The 20,412-nt window shown below is 44.8% G+C and overlaps 1 pseudogene; it reads left to right on the top strand.

Moving 5' to 3' along the window:
* Positions 1–8,590: 8,590 nt before the first annotated feature.
* LOC113260210 (60S ribosomal protein L23-like) lies at positions 8,591–8,992 on the top strand (annotated as a pseudogene).
* Positions 8,993–20,412: the final 11,420 nt, after the last annotated feature.

Here is a 20,412-nt window from a genome sequence, read left to right as displayed (position 1 = left end):
ATAGTTAAAATGTCCATGCTACCCAGAGCAATCTATACTTTCAATGCTATCCCAATCAAAATACCGAGGACATTTTTCAAACAACTGGAACAAATAGTCCTTAAATTTGTATGGAAACAGAAAAGGCCGCGAATCACCAAAGAACTGTTGAAAAGGAAAAACAAAGCTGGGGGCATCACAATGCCGGATTTCGAGCTGTACTACAAAGCTGTGATCACAAAGACAGCATGGTACTGGCACAAAAACAGACACATAGACCAATGGAACAGAATAGAGAGCCCAGAAATGGACCCTCGGCTCTTTGGGCAACTAATATTTGATAAAGCAGGACAAAACATCCGGTGGGAAAAAGACAATCTCTTCAATAAATGGTGCTGGGAAAATTGGACAGCTACATGCAAAAGAATGAAACTTGACCACTATCTCACACCATACACAAAAATAAACTCCAAATGGATGAAAGACCTCGATGTGAGACAGGAATCCATCAAAATTCTAGAGGAGAACATAGGCAGCAACCTCTACGACATCGGCCAAAGCAACCTTTTTCATGATACATCCCCAAAGGCAAGAGAAACAAAAGATAAAATGAATTTATGGGACTTCATCAAGATTAAAAGTTTCTGCACAGCCAAGGAAACAGTCAGAAAAACTAAGAGGCAGCCCACGGAATGGGAGAATATATTTGCAAATGACACTACAGATAAAGGACTGGTATCCAAGATCTACAAAGAACTTCTCAAACTCAATACACGAGAAACAAATAAATCAAAAAATGGGCAGAAGATATGAACAGACACGTTTCCAATGAAGACATACAAATGGCTAACAGACACATGAAAAAATGTTCAAAATCATTAGCCATCAGGGAAATTCAAATCAAAAACACACTGAGATACCACCTTACGCCAGTTAGAATGGCAAAAATAGACAAGGCAAGAGACAACAATTGCTGGAGAGGATGTGGAGAAAGGGGATCCCTCCTACATTGTTGGTGGGAATGCAAGTTGGTACAGCCACTCTGGAAAACAGTGTGGAGGTCCCTTAAAAAGTTAAAAATTGAGCTACCCTATGACCCAGCCATTGCACTACTGGGTGTTTACCCCAAAGATACAGATGTAGTGAAGAGAAGGGCCATATGCACCCCAATGTTCATAGCAGCATTGTCCACAACAGCTAAATCGTGGAAGGAGCCGAGAAGCCCTTCAACAGATGACTGGATTAAGAAGTTGTGGTCCATATATACAATGGAATATTACTCAGCTATCAGAAAGAACGAGTTCTCAACATTTGCTACAACATGGATGGCACTGGAGGAGATAATGCTAAGTGAAATAAGTCAAGCAGAGAAAGACAACTATCATATGATTTCTCTCATCTATGGAACGTAAGAACTAGGATGATCGGTAGGGGAAGAAAGGGATAAAGAAAGGGGGGGTAATCAGAAGGGGGAATGAAACATGAGAGACTATGGACTATGAGAAACAAACTGAGGGCTTCAGAGGGGAGGGGGGTGGGGGAATGGGATAGACCGGTGATGGGTAGTAAGGAGGGCACGTATTGCATGGTGCACTGGGTGTTATACGCAACTAATGAATCATCGAGCCTTACATCGGAAACCGGGGATGTACTGTATGGTGACTAACATAATATAATAAAAAAATCATTTAAAAAAATTTAAAAAATGAACCTCAGATTCTTCACTTATATACTGAGGGTTTGATACCCTTCTCTAAGTGCTGATGTGAAAATAGATAACATGATCTATGCCAAAGCTCTTGGCAAGAGTTTAACATGCATTAGGTGTTTAATAAACCTCTTAAATTGGTTCTGCATCCTACGATTCATTTTGAAAGGTGGTTTCTTTGAAAATTTACAGTCCTCCTTCAAAGCATCCTGCCAACAGACACCCTTGATCTGCAGCCTTTTGTTCTAGAGACTTCCATATTTTTGCCCAAGTCAAAGATGCTACTTTTTTAACATGACAGACATTTCACATTCATAAGTTCTTTTATAAATGCACTAGCATCCAAAATAATTTTCTCAGTTGAGGCAGTAAAAATGAATTTCATAGAGAATGGAAGAAAAACATTTCATTACCTTCATAGCTTTTTTGTACTTTCATTTTCTATTCTAAATCAGTGTTCTGATATTTATAAATTGGTCACGTGCTTTTGCTACCACCTGGGTTTTTTTTTTTAATTAAGTTTATCTTTTCATCAAAGAATTACATGCACATAGTTAAAGGAGGAAAAACTTCTATAAGGCTTATTATTAAAAAACAGCATGTCCCTCCACCACAATCCCCATTTCATTTCCCACTCCCTGGAGGCAATCACTTTCAACTCTTACCTGACTTTCTTTTGAATTTATTGCTATGTCACTAAATAACCTGCTGCCTTATAAGCAGGAATAAGGAATGCTACCTTATTGACTTTCAGACTCTACTGGCTCATCTGAAAGATGAAGATTTAACTCCTCAACCTCCTCCAGATTCCACTGTATAGGTGCACACTTTCCCACCTCCCTGTTCACCTTCTCCTCCTGCAGCCAGAAGTACATTCAGTTGGGTCGACATTAGGTTCTACATTCCTGTTAGGATACAAATGCTTGTCACAGACAAGCCATTTGTGTACCATTATTGCTCCTCCATTCCTGCACAACACTGTTTGCCCTGTACTCAATAATGGTCATGTTGGTTCTCAACGTACTTATCACTAGTTCACCCCCGAAGCCTCCCCCAGTTGTGTAAATCCCCTGGATACATTCAGCTACATTATGTGTTCTGTCATTTTCTTTTGTCCAAAGAAAAAAATCTCTCTGGAGCCTTCTGGCCTGATGCACAGCTGTCGTCCTGGGCTCTCCCTTTTACCAGTATGTGGAGTATTTCTTTCCCCTCAGTCTTGGGTTGGAGTCCATTTCTTAGATGCTAAGTCTTTGTTTTTCTTGGATTACTTCCTTGTCTTGGTAAGTGCACCCTTTAGTGGCTTCAGAGGAAAAGAAAGGATGTACACAAGAAACAAACTTTGAGGTCTTGAATATCTAAAAATATCTTTAATTTTAATTGATAGAGTATAGAATTCTGGTTGGGAACTATTTTAGTTACCCTCAAATTTTGAAAGTATTGCCCCATTATCTTTTAGTGCAGTTGTCCTTGACGTTCTGAAGTTTTACAATAACGGATCTTGGTATAGCTCTATTTTCATCCACTGTGCTGATTCTGGAAATACAGATAATTCATTTTGAGGAATTGTTACTGAATAATTTTTTTGGTAATTATTTTTTCCCATCTGATTTATTCCTTCTAGAGTTCCCATTATTCAGATGTTAGACTCCCAGAAGTCTTTTGCTTTACTTTGCTTTCCTAGCTTCCTGCTCTACTAGAGAGATTTATCCAACTTTTCCATCACTCATTCCTTCTCTCAAATTTTTTGCCGAGTGTCTACTATGTACAAAGCAATGTTCAAGGCACTGGAAATGATGCCATAGGAAAAAAAATTCCTGTCACCATTGATCACAGTTTTTAGACCCTACTATTGAATCTTTGTTTCTACTATCACATTTTCAATTTCCAAGAGCTGACTGTGATCTAACTGTTCCTTCTTCATAGCATCCTATCTTACCTCTGAGCATTTGATAGACTTGACATTCTGTCTTCCACAGTGCCCATTTCCTCAAAGTTGCTTTTGTTGATTTTGATAGACTTGACATTCTTTCTGTCTTCCACAGTGCCCATTTCCTCAAAGTTGCTTTTGTTGATTTTGGTTTATGTCTTTCATATTACACACTTTCCCCAAATATCTGTGTCTGCTCATATTTCAGAGTGGCATGCTAACAGATCAAAAGCTCTGTGTATTGCTGGGGCCTGTCAACCTTGGTTTTCACAACTGGTAAACAAAAGAGGCCCATACTATCCTCGCAGAACCCCTGGTGTTAGTCTCTTTAGGTCTTTCCTTTTGGTCTGGTCAGATTTCCCAGAAATATCTTAGGACGACAACATTCAGTATATTACTTTTACTCATTCAGTATATCACTCCCTATGTACAGTAATCTTCCCCTCAGCTGCCCTGTGTTGTTATACTCTGTTTGACCTTAGCATGGTTACAGATGGACATTCTTCCAGCTGCACAGATAATAATGTTATCTATTGCTACATAACAAATTGCCTCAAAATTTAGTAACTAAAACATTATCTCAGTCTCTGTGAGTCAGGAACCTGGACATAACTCACCTCATGCCTCTGCCTCAAGGTCTCTTACAAGGCTGCAACAAGGTGTCAGTTGGGGCTGCAGCCTTATCTGAAGGCTCAACTGGAGAAAGATACTAGTGGTGCCCTGGATTTCATCTTTGCTCAGAAAGTATTTAATAACTTTTTGCCATCTAGAGGCAGAATTTTCAAATTTATCAAAGTCCTGGCTTTTTTCCGTTTATCAGTACTTCCCTCAATTTATCTGTCCTCTTGCTTGCATTTTACTGTAAACAAGAAGAAACCAGGCAGCACTTCAACACTTTGCTTGATCACTCAGTTCATTAGGTTCATCTTCCACTTCCCTATCACTGCAGGCAAGAAGGTTAAGTTTCTGCTGTGACATCAAAGATCTCCCTCTAATTCCCACAATAATGTTCCTCCACTTCCCTTTGAGACCTCACTCACCAGTAACATCGAAGTTCATTTTTCTACTGTCTGATCAACTTAACCTGGGTTTTTTCTAATATATCAAAAATCTTCCCAGGCTTCATCCACTGGCCAGTTAGGTAGCCACTCCATATTTTTAGGTATTTATTAGAGCATCACCCAACTGATGGTACCAAAATCTGTACTGGTATCTATTGCTGAATAACAAGTTATCCCAAACTTAGAAGCTTGAATCTTTTATTCTCTCATCTCTCCTATGGGTCTAGAATCCAGATGTGGCTTAGCTGGGTACCTCTGCCTCCGGGTCTCTCAAAGGCTGCAATCAAGGAGACAGGTGAAGCTGCAGCCTCAACTGAAAACAGAACTGGGGAGAGAATCTATCTCCAAGCTCTCTTCCATGCTTTTGGCAGGATTCAACTCCTCATGGACTATAGTTCTTTGCTTACTGTTGGTTAGGGGCTTCCCTTCATTCTCTGCCATGTCTCTGCCTCTCCATAGAGCAGCTCACAACATAGCAGTTGGCTTTCCCCAAAGCAAATGAGTAAGAGTGAGAGCGGGAAGCCCAAGACAGAAGCACAGTCTAATTTATAACCTAGTCTAAGAAGGGACATGCCATCACTTTTCCCATATTCTACTGGTCAGTTGTGAGACACTAAGTCCAGCCCATGCTCAAGTGAGGGGGGGTAGATTACACAAGAGCTGCATGAAGACCAAAATATAGAAAACAGTGGGAGGCATCTTGGAGGCTGTCTATGACAGCACTATACCATATTAGAATAATCACAAAAGACAACATGAGCCAAAACAGTGAGAAGTCACAGAATAACAAAAACAGAAGAGTATAAAGGTCGCTCTTCAAGGTAGTTATTGCCAGTTTCACATTCCGGGCTTTGCAGAATGACACATTGGGCTGTTCTGTTTGTTGGTCATGCAAATTTTCCAAGATCTCCAAAATCTAATTACAGTTGTTGTGCAACCATTTTTTTAGGATATTAAATTTGAGTATTATATAACTAGGGGAACTACTGTAGTCTGGAGGAGAAAAATATATGCCAAGAAATGTAATCATAACATCCATGAAATCCATGGCATAGAAAGAACCTCAATGTCCTAAGGTGGCACTGACAGCTCCTGCTGTGACTTGCCCAGCTTTCCTGCCGGTCTCTATTTCATCCTTACTTCTGTTCATAAGATTTATCACTGACTAGCATATAAGCCATTCATCTGTTCACTGGTCAGCCACAAAGCACTAATTGAGCACCTGCTGTGTGCTAGGCCCTACACCAAACACCCCAGAGAATTAGACATAATCCCTGCCCTTCACAGCACAGTCTGATGGGGGAGGTAAACAAGTGAACACATACAAAACCTCTGAGGGGAGTGGATGGGGCTAGGGACAGCATTCCAGGTGGTGGGCATAGCAAGGGTACAGCAAGGCCAAAAAATTTTTTAAAGTTCCACCCAAATTAAATCAATGGAAAGAGGAAACCCCTGGCTGTTTGTCTTAATCTCATGAAGATTTCTGTCTACCTGGGAGCATCAGAAGGCCATACATGGAAAGGTTAATGGTCAGGAAGGACTTCCTGGTTCAGTGTTGTCAAAAATTAAAGTGGGTTGTCATGAAAACTGTTCTTCCATTCATTTCTCTTTCTGTTTCAGTCATGTTAATCTCTCACTTTTCCCACTAAGCGTTGCTCCACTTTAATTTCTGGATCCTTGAATGTACCATTCCCTTTACCTATGACACTCCCTCTACCACATCTTCCTTCATGTTGCTAGCTCCCACTCCTTCAGCTCAGCTTGGAGATTACTTGCTCTGGGAACCTTCTAGAACCAGTTACCACCCACAAACCAGAGAGGTCCCATTAGTCTCAGAGCTGTCCCTGCTCTGAAACTCTTCATACTTTTTCCATGTTTGTCTTTGATTGCCAATTTTAATTCCTTGATGACAAGGGTGTTGTTTGTTTTCTTCATCAAATTCCCAGAACCTAGCAGACTACATGGCATATGGGAGGACACAGGTGAATGGAAGAATGAATAAACAGCATTCTCTGTCCCTGGAAATGGCTACATGGCCATTTGATGGGAGTGCTCTAGAGAAAATTGTGGATGAGGCAACAGAGATTGGTGCTTCAAGGTGGACTATATGAAGTTTTAGCTCTTTCCAACTCTACAGTTGTAGAATACAGCAAACAATAAAGCAATAGTAACTCCATCCTTCTCATAGAAGGAAGATATTCTGCTCTTTCAATCACATTAGAAAGTTCAGTAATTTAGTATTTCAGTATTTTTTAAGGCTTTTTTTTATTTAGTTGACAGAGAGAGAGAGACAGGCAGTGACAGAGGGAACACAAGCAGTGAGAGTGGGAGAGGAAGAAGCAGGCTCTCAGCAGAGCAGCCCGATGCGGGGCCCAATCCCAGAACTCCGGGATCAAGCCCTGAGCCAAAGGCAGACGCTTAACCACTGAGCCACCCAGGCGCCCCATATTTCAGTATTAAATCAACCCACAAACAAGAATAAAAACAAAGGAAATTATTTTTTTTAAGATAGAATGAAAAGTCAAATGTGGCTATTGGTTTATTTCTTCACTGATGGCCTGAGAAGGTAAATAAAGCTCCTGATTGAGAGAACCACTAAGAACCCTTGTTCAGAGTTGAATAAATTCTGACTCAAGTCCTGGCTCCCCACCTGGGGCCTCACTAGTTGGGGTTGGAGGGGGGTTGTCCTTGACAGTATCTGGATCATGATCAACCTTGAGAATACAATGAAAGTTGTGAAACTGACCCCCCCAAAGATGCACATGCACACGTATTTAAAAACCTGCTTACCACTTCAGAGTCTCCCTTATCCCCCTGGAGCTCATGCACAGACTTCAAGCTGAGAAGCCCTGGCCTAGCATTAAGTAGTTACCACGATTCACAGCTATGTGAGCTATGTGTTCTTGAGTACTTAGGTCACCAAAACCATGATTTCTCTTTCCTTCTCAGATCCTTAGGGTGACAGCAACAAAAGCAGACATGACAACAACCAGCTGCACCGAGCAGCTGAACTGAACAATATGGAAAGAGCATATTGCAAACTTCTAGAGGTCTGGGTCTGGGTCTGCTCTACTTATTGCAGCATCCCAAGTGAATACAGAACAAAAGGGAAAGATTGGTGGAGATTTAAAAGAATGGAGAAGAGACAATGATGGAGAGAAAGAGACGGTATTACAGAGAATCAGGAAAAGGTAACAATATGTAGAAAGACAAAGACACAGGAAAGTCACAGGAAACTGGGACCCAGGGCATTAAGTTTCATCACCTCAGGCATGGCCTTCCCCACAATTAGCTGCAGAACTGCCATGAGAAGACACTAAGCCGGCAACTATAAAACTGTTTAACTTGTTAGGACTTAAATCAATAAGAACCAGTGTAACATTTGTGCTTCGTGTTCCTCTTATTTACACAAAAGACAAACTGAAGAAAAACTCTATTTCTCCAGCTTTAAACATTTCCTCCAGGGAGTTGAGATCCTTCAAAGTCAACAATGAAATGGTGAGGGGAAAAAATTAAGCACGTCGGCAAGGCTATATTTAGATACAGCTCAAAGACCCTCTTTGCTTCCTCCTTATCTCCAGCTGGTTCCAATCTCAGCAAAACTCCTCCATTTAATTGCCACCGATTCACAGCTTCCTGTTGGGTCTTCTTGGCCTGTGTTCCTGCAGGAGCCAGGAAGAGTGGCTGGAAAGAGGACAGCAGCTCTGGGGGCAAAGGTCTCCTCCAACCACCCCTTCAGAGCAGACATCCCTCAGACAAACCCATGCTAACACTGGGGTGTCCTACCCTGATTTCAAGGCTCACCTCAGGGGTCCCAAAGCCTTCTCTAAACCTTTGCAGGCCATGGTGGTGGGAAACACAAACCCAAAGGCTGACTTTGGGTCCCTTTCTGGCGTTCAAGATTTTGAAGCATGGATGGGTGGGTCCTCCAGTACAAAATTCCAGATTTCCCTGGGTCTTCTGGTAGGAGCCATGATTAACTGTGCTGACAACACAGGAGCCAAATATCTGTGTATCATCTCTGTGAAGGGGTTCAAGGGACAACTGAACAGACTTCCTGCTGCTGGTGTGGGTGACATGGTGAAGGCCACAGTAAAGAAAGGCAAACTAGAGCTCAGAAAGAAGGTACATCCAGCAGTGGTAATTCGACATCGGAAATCATACTGGAAAAAGATGGGGTGTTTCTCTATTTTGAAGATAATGGTGGTCATAGCAAACAATAAAGGTGAAATGAAAGACTTTATCATAGGACCAGTTGCAAAGGAGTATGCAGACTTGTAGCCCACGATTGTATTCAATGCTGACAGCATTGCCTGATTCCTTGGTGCATTTGTTCTTAAAAAATTAGAAATTATTTGCTAAAAAAAGAAAAAGAGCACAGGACTGACTTTTGAATCCCAGCTTTGATTCTTAGTACCTATGTCGCTTAGCCTGTTACTTAGCCTAAGTTCCAGCTTTGTTGTCTGTAAAATGGGCAGAATAAAATCTGCCACACAGGGTTGTTGCAGCACATGTGACTGTTGGAGGAATGCACTAAGCATTAAACCTGTTGCATGGTAGAAATTCAGCAAAGGTGGGCTGACACGATTAAACTCCCCAAGCCCACAAAATGTTGAGTTATGCCTACCTCTGAGCACATAACCACACTGGATTGAAATGATCAATTTCACCACTACCTAGGGGAGAAAGAAAAAATACAGCCTATTCTCCATCTCCAGCTCCTGTCACACTACGGGTGTTCCAGAAATGCTTGGCAAATGAAAGAAGTTAGAAGCTATGATGGAAAAACTGTTTTTCTCCTTGACTTCCACATGCTTGCAATCCTTCTGGCCACCAAATGCGTGGGTTTCCCCCAGGCAATTCTCCGACACCAGCTGGCTGTCCTATAATTTCACTCAGTTCTGATGCTACCTACCTGGAGGGCAAGTGGGATTCCACAGGTTAAGGGCTCGGTCCCACGAGACTGCCCCCATCCCACTTTAGATGCCAACCGTTGTCAGCTGTGTTTCTGACCAGGTCAGAGATTCCCGGCACCGCCCCCGCCTCAGATTCGATCAATCTGCTGAAGTGGCTCACAGAACTCAGGCAGTCGACTTACTAGACGACCGGTGTATTCCCAGTTTACTGTAATTATTACAGAATACACAGTAGCACCCCCTTATCCATGGGGACACATTCCAGGACCCTCAGGGGATGCCTGCAGATAGAACTGAACCCATATAAGCTTTTTTCCCACACGTATGTACCTATGATAAAGTTTAACTTATAAATTAGGCACAGGAGATTAACAATGACTAGTCATAAGATACAATTAAACAATATGCTATAATAAAGGTTATGTGCATAGGCTTTCTCTCAGAATACCTTGTGGTCCCGTACTCACCGTTCCTCTCCTGAGGTGACAGGATAAAACGCCTACGTGACAGGATGACGTGAGGTGCATGACGCAGGCAGGCTGACGTACAGCTAGGCCGTTAGTGACCTTCTGATTATTCGTCAGGAGGATGACCGGCTTCGGGGCCTCCGTAAACCCCAAATAAGTAAAGCTGCGGAAAGCGAAACGGCCGGTAAATGTGGCCAGGGGGAGCAACCACTGAAACTTAGGAACAGCCAAATGGAAGAGACCTCAGGCCACATGGGAAGGACAGCTTCCTCACGCTCTTCTACCGCCTCCACATTTGCCAACCAGAAGAGCTCCTCGGCTTTTATAAAGGCGCCATTTTATGACAAGATTGATTATATCGCTGGCCAATAGCGACTGAGCCCACCTCTAGCCCCTCCCATTTCTCCGCCCCCTCTTCCGAGGTGGGGGAAGGGGAAGGCGGAAAGTTCCAACCTACTAATCACCTGGTTGGTTCCCCTGGTAACCCATTTCCACCCGTGGTTACCTAGAGGCGGTCCAAAAAATCACCTCATTAACATAAAGTCAGTGTGGTTGAAAGGGGCTTGTTGTGAATAACAAGATTCCTTTCACCTCCGTTCCTCTTATCACTTAGGAAATTCTAAGGGCTTTAGGGGCTCTGGGCCAGAAACAGGATGAAGACCAAATATATATTTATTATAAATCACAATATTACAGGAGCATACTACACATAGGGTTGGCTCACATTTTCCCTATCAATTTAGACTCAGGACAGAGCCGAAGAACCTACTCTGGCTTCTGGAAATTTCTCTGTAACATGATATTCTTTGTGGTTGATTCTCTCCCTTCGTTGCCTATTCAATCCCCTTGCTGTTTGAAACTAGATCCGTCACTTAGGGGAAGTGATCCCCTGCCCCAGCTTAGGTCCGTGAACTTGGTAAAACCTTCAGCAGCCAGTGGAGGCAGAATAACATTCGCAAGGGCAACCACTCTTAGCCAGCCAGCAGTCTGGGGTCCTCATCTGCATGGGCGATAACACGCCCTGTGTTGTCTTCAAGGCAGAAATGGCCCAAAGAACTACTCAACCGGCTCCCGGAAATGGCTAAATGGCAGGTCAAATTGCCCATAACTTTGACGAGGGGGATGGTTGGATGATTCCAGCGCCTCTCTCGGGAGAAATGAAATTCGGAATTCAAGCATCAAGAAAAGGAATCATTAAAAAATCCCCTATGCAGAATTAACATCCTGCCATAAAATGAGGAAGGACTGAGGATGCAAAAGTATCCTCGTATTAGCAGAGTGCATTTGTCAGGAAACAACCTCCTCCAGCTGGACCAGACTGTTTTCCTTTCAGATGATTCCTGTCAGGGCCAAACAATCCAGACATTTGCAATTATAGCATATCAATTTGTTTTTAAATTATAAGGCTGCCGGGAAAGGTTGACTCCTTGCCGGAAATATGCTGCGTGGTACTCTGGGGCAGCTGCTATGCAATGTGGTGAGACCACCAATCTGTCCAGACACAGAGGATTTACACCTGTGTGTGCAGCCCACATGGAGCCACAGGGCTGGGCAAGCTCTGAGCTGGCCTCTCTCACTCCAATAGCATTGGGTCCACGTGAAGAGAAGTAAAAGAAACCTCATTTAAAACGGGAGTCAGGAAGCCCTGAAGGGGGAGCACTCACACACACTACTCATTGCAGCCTGCAGAACCAGCAGGAACGAGGAGATCACTCCCTACCCCAGCAACAATGCACAAACCACCAAGCCCTCAAATTCCTGTTCTTGTCCAATGAACTTTTGTTCAACCCTCCTCAATTTTCTCCTAAAACCTAAGAAAGCTGGCCTTCCTTTTGTCTCTTTAGACTTGGCTATGGTTCCTCCATAGCTTGCTTGTCCCGAATTGCAATTCCATTGCTATTCCTAAACTTATTTTGCTAATAAAATAGCTGGCTGTTTCGTTTTTTAGGTTGATATCTGCAGATGTCTAACATGGCCTCATTCCAGCACAGGTACAAGTCCCTGGAGGTGTCCTCCTCAAAGAATCCGACTCTTCCCTAAGTGTCCTTTCAAAGGCATGGGAGAAGTGCTTTTCTTCACCTGTTGTGTGTGTGTGCATATTCTTTTTTTTTTTTGTAAATTTTTTATTATGTTATGTTAGTCACCATACAGTACATCCTTAGTTTTTGATGTAGTGTTCCATGATTCATTGTTTGCGTATAACACCCAGGGCTCCATGCAATACCCATCACCAGCCTATCCCAATCCCCCACCCCCCTCCCCTCTGAAGCCCTCAGTTTGTTTCCCAGAGTCCATAGTCTCTCATGGTTCATTCCCCCTTCTGTTTACCCCCCCCCTTCATTCTTCGGTAGGAGAAGGAAGGGAAGAATGTGTGCATCTTCTGAAGAGATCCACGAGGGTAGGGTATCCAAGCTGTCGGCCTCCCAGGCTCTCCTGTGTGGAACCCACCTTCCTCTCATTCACACAGTAAGGGCCCTGTCTTGTCATCTGATAGAGATGAGTGTCGCCTCTCACCTGGAAGACCCCTATGGCCATCTTCACAGAATCAAAGCATAGCCTCTGTTCCAACAGAGTCAAGCTCCCCTTTAAGAAGCGCTCCAGAAAGTATCCTGATAGCATCAGAGGAAAAGATGAGGGTATTTTACCTGGCTAATTCGCCCCTACCACCTGGTATAAGGGTGATATAAGGTATAAATCGGGGGGAGGTTTACTTAACTGTACATTCACTCCCCCAGCCATCTCTTCTGGAAGCCCTCACCATCCAGTGTCTCTCCTCTCCTCTCTGAGGACATTCCACACCCCTCTCACATGTGAGGGCTGCCCTAGTCCTGAACCCTTTCTGTGGAAACCTCTGTTACCAGCTGGATGTCTATGAAGTCATTCCCCAGCTGGGCTTCTGCTCACTGCTGGGGATTGAGGGGTGGCAAGAGCAGCAATTGTCTCCTGAGCCACAACTGTGTGGTATTCCCAAGGGTGGGTCTGTTCCCAGTATAGAGGGTGGAGCCAGCCCCGAGCCCTGGAAGAACAGCTGCTGGGTCAGCTATCTGTTGCTGGAAATGCATAGCCAGAATTAACAAATCTGATGCAGCCAGATGCCCCAAAGGAAATTTTTTTCTTCTTATTTTATTCTTATTAAAGTTTAAACAGCTCTCGAAGACTCCAACCTAATACAGAAATCAAAGACAACAAAACAATGTGTTTGTTTCCTATTAATAATGGTAGAGCAGTCAGTCCTGCTGCAGCAAAGCTGTGAGTTACTGGAAAAAAAATGAACCATCTTCTCTGAGGAGACCCAGAGCTCTACTCACAGGTAGTACCAGCTGGGCCTGGTATTCCACAAAGATCCCTGCACTAGCTCCTGAGAGTCCCTGATGCCTGCACCTGCAGGCTGCTGCCAGGACAGGCCCAGGAGCCCTCAGATAGTTTCTGGCTGCCTGGGGAAGCTCAGGGGTTCAGGAGAATCCCCAAAACAGCCCACTGCCAACCGACATTCTCCGGTACCAGCTGAGTACCCTGCAGACTTGATAGTTGGGCGGGGGGGGGGGGGGGTGGATTTCCTGTAAAAATGGACAGGAAGCTCCTAGAAAGCCAGTGTGGTCTCCAGGGATGTCTTGAGGTCATTTGTACTCCTGCCTCCATCCTCCCTACCTGAGCTAAGCTCTGCTGATGGCCATGAGACATTCTGAAGGAAACTTTCAGATACAGGGACCTCTTGAGATAATATGAAAACAAGTTATGCAAATCAATGACAAGTAAAGTGGGCTTTAAACTAGGTATCATGTAACTCATCCAAATTAGGATACTTTTGGGAGCAAGAGTGTTGTAAATCATTAAGCCAACAATATATACAAATGTCAGATCATTACGTTGTACACCTGAAACTAATATAATGTTATATGTCAATTACACTTCAATAAAAAAATCATTAAGCCTAGACAACATGAGTAAACTGTGACTAGTTTTAGACCCTTCCATTCCACTCCTGAGCTTTCAACCCACCCCTGACTCTTCCAGCCTCCCTGTGCCCGGAGCCTCACCCCAAAGGCAAGGGGTCAGGATGGAGGAAGCATCCAGATGAAGGGCAGGCCAAGGAAGGGATGAGGGTCAAACAGAGGTGGTACATATTTGCTGGGAATTTTAAAGGGTATTTTCATCTGAAATCTGGCTTGACAAAATGATTAAGGCATCAGTTTCTATTCTGAATGTTCCCCTTTGTGAATTTCCATGCCCCCCCCTCATGACCAGCACAAAACAAATTTTGTGGGGAGGAAGGTTCTGAAAGCGCTGGGGGGTACCCAAATCAAGCCCCCTCCCAGCCCAAGCTTGTCTGGATCTTGCTCCATGCTCTGTAGGGTTTGGGGCAGCAGCTCTTCCCTCCAAGCTTCTGTTTGCTTGATCACCCTGAGCCAAAAGAGGTTTGGATCATCATGGGAGTAGACTCCAGAGGCCACTTGTACATCACCCATTGGCAGCTTTAGCAGCTCAGAGTCATCCTAGGGGAGAGTGCGTGCTGAGCCCTGGACGCTGAAGCACTGAGCTTGTGTGTGTGCTGGTGTGTATATGCACTTGTACATGTGTGCTTCCTTGTATTTGTGCTGAAATGCTTTCGGACAGCTTATTGGAGCAGAATTTTCTCTTTCAGTGCTTACAAAGACAGGGAGAAGCAAAAACACCAAGAGGACAACCCCCTTTTCTCTTTAGCTAGCCTCAGAGGGGATCTTCCAGAAACCCTCCCTTCTGCTACTCCCTGAACAAATCATGGTGCAAAGGGCCCAGAGGCTGAGAAGATGGCCCAGACAGCTCCACAAGCAACATCTGGGTACAACTGGCTGATCAGGGAATTGTCCCAATGGTGCTGGACAGAATCAGAGTAGACATCTGCAAGGGGGGGGGGGTTGATAGATGACAGAATCCCAGACGTCTGCACCATGCCTCTGCCTCCTGTAGACATCTATCTGGGTGGGGGTATCTTCCATACTTCCCAGGCAAAGCTGCTAAGGCTGACCACTTTAATAACCCACCCAGATGCCTGAGATCCAGGACTGGCAGCTCCATTGGCCACTAATCTCATAGGAAGTTTCAGGTAACGCCGGCAGAGGCACTGGTCAACTGTCCCTTCAAGGAAACTGAACTGATAGTTCATTGATGTGCCGTGGACACGAAAGACCAATGTGCTGGCCAGGTCAGGGTGATCACAGAACTGAACCCTAAACAGCAGATGTCAGCCCAAGACCCCTGCCAGCTCATTGCCCCCAAGATCAACCCCCAAAGGCAACCTGTCTGTGTCAGGAAGTGGAACATTCTGTGCAGAAGAGCCAAGAATAACAAAAAGAAGCCCTCCAGCGGCAGAAGCCACCTCAAGCCACAAACCCAGGTGCACAGGTGCCCTGGCGACACTAGTTGAGAAGATTGCTGCCAAATTCCACCTTGTTGCTGAGGACCCAAAGAATTCTTTGCCACCAAGCCATAGCAGTGGCAAAGGCTGGGGGGACGCCCAGCAATGTACATACGTTCAGGCCGAATGTGGGTGGGCAAGTGAGAGGCTTTCCAGAGGGCTGGAGGGTGGCTGATGACCTGCACGCTGCAGGGCCTGGAGATGCTTTATGAGGTGTAACACCCGTGCTTCCACAGTTCATAAACCAGCCAGGCCTGAAGGCTGTTCCCACCGAGAAGCTCTCAGTACCATTCTGAACAAGGCTGCCCTTCTGGAATCAGTGCACAGCCTCAGGCTGAGAGAAAGGATTGGGCACGTGCCCACTGGGATGTATGTGCTGAAATAATTTTTCAAAATACAGATTTACACCCTTGTCTCCTTATGTAGCTCTGTTTACCTGTCAAATTCTCCTACTTCCCCTTGGGAACCTCTGTGGTACCTATTCTTTGAGCCCATGGAGTAAGGGGAGGAATGAAGGGTACCCCAGATCCATGCCTCCCACTCACCTCACATAGCTTTTCCCATTAATCTCTCACCTCTCTTCCTGCCTGGGCAGCCAAACCTGAGAGACCTGGACCTCCTGCCATTTCCTGAGTCAGACCACATCCTGACACCAGGGCTTGCCAGCTCTCACGAAATGGCTGGTGACCTTCTCAGGTGCTTCAAAGGCAAAGCCCCAAGGCCCCCGCATGCAGGAAATTAGTTAATCTCACAAAGTGCCTGATTGAATTTTACCCTGCTCTCCCAAGCACACCTGAACATGGAACCCAGCATCTACACAGGTCAGCAAAACACAGTGTTTGAAGGAATAACCACTATCCTTTTTACAATATAGGATAACTGTCCAAAACACCTGTGCCTTTCCATCTGTGGTTTTCCCCAGATTGTCTCAATACTGTTACTATTGTAGGGAGCATCATGCTGAGTACAAAGAAAGTAGGGACCACGAGACTCACCAGCTTGGCCTCGAGTTGCTTCTAGGAGCTGACCAGGGATGAATCCAAATGATAATAGAGAAGGGGCCAAAGTGCAGAAAACAGAGAGCCATAGGGATTATAGGAGGGGTACGTGGGCTGGTTGGTTTATCAGGAAAGCTTTAGGAAGAGGGAGGCCCCAACGGGCAAAGTGAGTGTGCCCACGCTTTGGAGTGAGATGCTGTGATTGGAGGGAATAGAACCTGCCATTGGACATCTGCAAAACCTGAGATCAAACCCTGTACATACCACTCACTAGCTGAGCAATTTTGGCCAAGTTACTTAACCTCTGTGCCTTTTCCGCATCTCTAAAGTGAGAATAATAACTCTAGCCTCACAAGGGGGCTACAAGAATCAAATCAGCGAACATTTGTAAAGAGCCCTGTCTGGCACACAGAAGCGCTCCATGAATATTAATTTATTAATTCTGAGCATTGCACTAAAGTCATCTCAGCACTAACCCACACAGTCTTCCTTCTGAGCTGCTTCCAGGCTGAGAAGATGGGGCAGGGAGAGGGGAGCAGAGTTCACAGCTAATATTCTAGGCCGGGCATTGTTCCCCAGTGGAAAGTGATAAACAGCTTTCACTTGATGTTACCCCAGAATCCTTCCCCCAGGAGCAGATATTACAGAGTTTAGAATCAAACTGAAGTGAACATCCAGCACAGAATATGCATGTACACACACACACACACACACACACGCGTGTGCGCACACATGCACACACTCCCTCTTTGTAAGAAAAGTTGCCATGGAGATTAAACAGAGAAACAGCAAAGACACAGAGGAGCCACTGAAATGGCTATAATTAATTTAAAGCCTTAGAAACAATTAAAATTGTATTAAAGCAAGTTCATTTGAACAAGGCGTAAATCGGGTGAGCTGATCACATCAAGCATGAACAAAATAAAGCATTGCTTTGGGGTGTTGGAACAGGCATCTTCAAAGGAGGGAAATAAATTATTGCACAGTATTCAGGAACAATAAAATATGTAACCTAATTTATCCAACGTTTCTGAAAACAAGACTGTTCTCCAATAATTCCATTTCCTCTAGTACCTTTATGCTAGGTTCAAAAATGAGGACAGAAAGCTACCCCTTACCAAGCGCATGGATCCATCTCTCTTTGTTAGTCACTGTGGCCACAGATCACTCACCAGTAGAGAAGGGGAGCCAGGGGACCAGCCTTGTAGAACGCCTACTGGACACCAGCCACTCCCCAGGCACTTAACACCATCTGCCTCCTTTACTACTCCCTCAAACACCACAAGGAAGGCCTGAGTGGCCTGTCCTACAAACAGGGGACTCAGAAAGATTGGTGACATATTCAAGGGTCACAGCAGTTTGGCAGCCAAATAAGCACTTGAACTCAGATCTGTCCGGATTCCAAAGTACATGTGCTTTCCACCATGTCACACCATTTCTCATGGAAGAAACAGAAATGGGACATGGGACAATGGGCAACCAGTACCATTTTGAGCACCCACTCTATATCAGGCCCTGTGCTATACATTTTACAAACATCATCCGATTTGATTCCCACATGGACCCTTAGTTTCTCAGAGAAGGAAATTGTAGCACTCAAAGTTCAGCTTGCCCAAGATAACCCAAAGATGAACAAACCAAGATTCCTCCCAAAGTCTGCATAACTTTATTTTTTTTTTAAGATTTTATTTATTTATTTGACAGAGACAGCCAGCGAGAGAGGGAACACAAGCAGGGGGAGTGGGAGAGGAAGAAGCAGGCTCCTAGAGGAGGAGCCTGATGTGGGGCTCGATCCCAGAGCACCAGCATCACGCCCTGAGCTGAAGGCAGACGCTTAAGGACTGCACCACTCAGGCGCCCCTCTGCGTAACTCTTTAACATCTTGGCTCTCTGCATTTGCTCCATGCTCCTCAGCTCCTATAGCATGTATCACTGATGCCATGTGTCACAACCTGCTTCAGATTGAGTAGCATTTGGGGGTGGCTGGATATTTCATTTTTTCCACTTAGACAACTGAGAATATCAGAGAAAACTTTTCACAGGAGGCAAATTTCGAAGAGAATCTTGACTTAGACAAGTGAGATTTGAATGCACAGAGACCCTTCTTGTTCCTGAGACCAGATGAGCCTGACATTTAGAGCTGAGATTAGAGAACCCCAAGACAAGGACAAACACAAGGGATATTTGCACAAGGCAGCCTGAAGCCCCAAGGGCTGGCAGCAGATCCACTTGTCCAGGGAAGACAGGTGTGTGGCCAGGAGAGTGGTGTCAAGTGTCAAATCCAATGATGAAGGGAGAACAGAAGTAGGAGAGGAAGTGAGATTGGTTGGAGGCACAACAGATGTAGAACAGAACCGGGAACAAGGAAGAGAAGTGGAGAGCTAATGTAATGGGAGAGTGCATTCTGTGGCCTCTCTCTTCTTTGGTGCCTGACTGTGTGTTCCAGGGACAGGTGGATGGCTCCAAGGAGCTCATCAGAAGGTGCCAGCCAGGACTCCACAGTACAGTCATACGTGTTGTTACAGTATTGAAATATGTCATACTGGCTATACCCAGCCAGTTCCCTGAAACTCACAAGGGTTACCATCACTCTGTCTACCCCAACCCTCCTCCAAGACTCTTCAGGTGTCCCCACCTACCAGCAGCTACAAAGCTGACACTTGTTCTAACACCCCAGCATTGTTGTGATTTACCAGCTTGGGCCACTTTAGTGGGTCAATATTTGTGCATATCACCCCTTGCGCTATATGATAAGCACTTACAAAAGTGACACTTTGAATCCCGACCACAACCTTGAGATGGATAGTATGATCTCGTTTTTACTGACACTTGCTTTGGGAGGTTAAGCAAATGCCCAAGAGAAGTGGCCATGGGAGACTAGGCTAAGAAGCTGGCATGAGCTGAGGGGAGAACCAGGAAAATGAATGGCTGGCATCTGGTCTCTCACACCTCAAGGAACTGAGCTTGGAATTATTTCCTATGGGGAGAAATCCACGGGTCACAGAGAGAATGCTAGGCCATAAGCTGCCTACAAAGAGGCCATCTAACTAAGGTGTTTAACTAGCCCACTCCCTGGATACATTAAATACAGATGGCCGTGTAAGAGAGAGATTTATTGATCAAATGAAAAATCAGATGAATGATAGAAGTTGCAGGAGCACCTACGGCAACCTCCTGCCTGTGATTCCAGAAGGGAAGTGGGGGGGTAATAGATGGCCTCCACCCCACCTGACAAGGAAGATAAAAGGCCCGTCTGGGCAACTCGGGTGTCCAGAAATATTTATTCCTCCGTGTAATTCATTAGTGCACACCAATGTGGTACAAAAGCAACGTGTATTTCAGGATATGATTTTCCAGAGAATAATTTCCTTTGCCTTCATAAACCACAGCGAAATATCCAGACCACCCACCACAGAACAGTCTGAGCTGGGAGAAGTTGAAGGAGAAAAGAAGCCAGCTAGAGCTCACGATGTGGAAAGCAGGGTCAAGTAGGAAGAAGAGGGTGTGGGTTCATTTATTGATTCATTCTTTCAGCAAGTATTTAATGAGCACCTACTATGTGCCAGACGCTGTTCTAGGCCCCAGGGGTATGGAAGTGAATAAGAGAGAGAGATAGAAAGTCCCTGCCCTCATGAAGCATCTAATCTAGTGTAGGAGGCAGACAATTTTAAAAATATATAATGTGATGTCAGATCATAAATAGGTAGAACCAGGGGAAAGATTCTGAGCCAGACGGGTGACAGAGCCAGGTCCTGAACCCACGTCCCCTGCCTCCAACCTGCTGCACTGTGCTGCCTCTCTCCAACAGCCCAGGTGAGAGACCACGGCAGCTTGGACAGTGATGGGGGCCAACAGAAGTGCTGAGAAATGGTTGGATCCCGGTTATATTTTTAAATTAGTGCTGACAAGATTAGCATCTTAATTAAATTGGATGGGAGATGAGAAGAAAATACAGTCTGAG

This window comes from Ursus arctos, unplaced genomic scaffold (genome assembly GCF_023065955.2).
Source record: "Ursus arctos isolate Adak ecotype North America unplaced genomic scaffold, UrsArc2.0 scaffold_22, whole genome shotgun sequence".
NCBI lineage: Eukaryota > Metazoa > Chordata > Mammalia > Carnivora > Ursidae > Ursus > Ursus arctos.
This window is presented reverse-complemented; position numbering and strand designations above follow the sequence as displayed.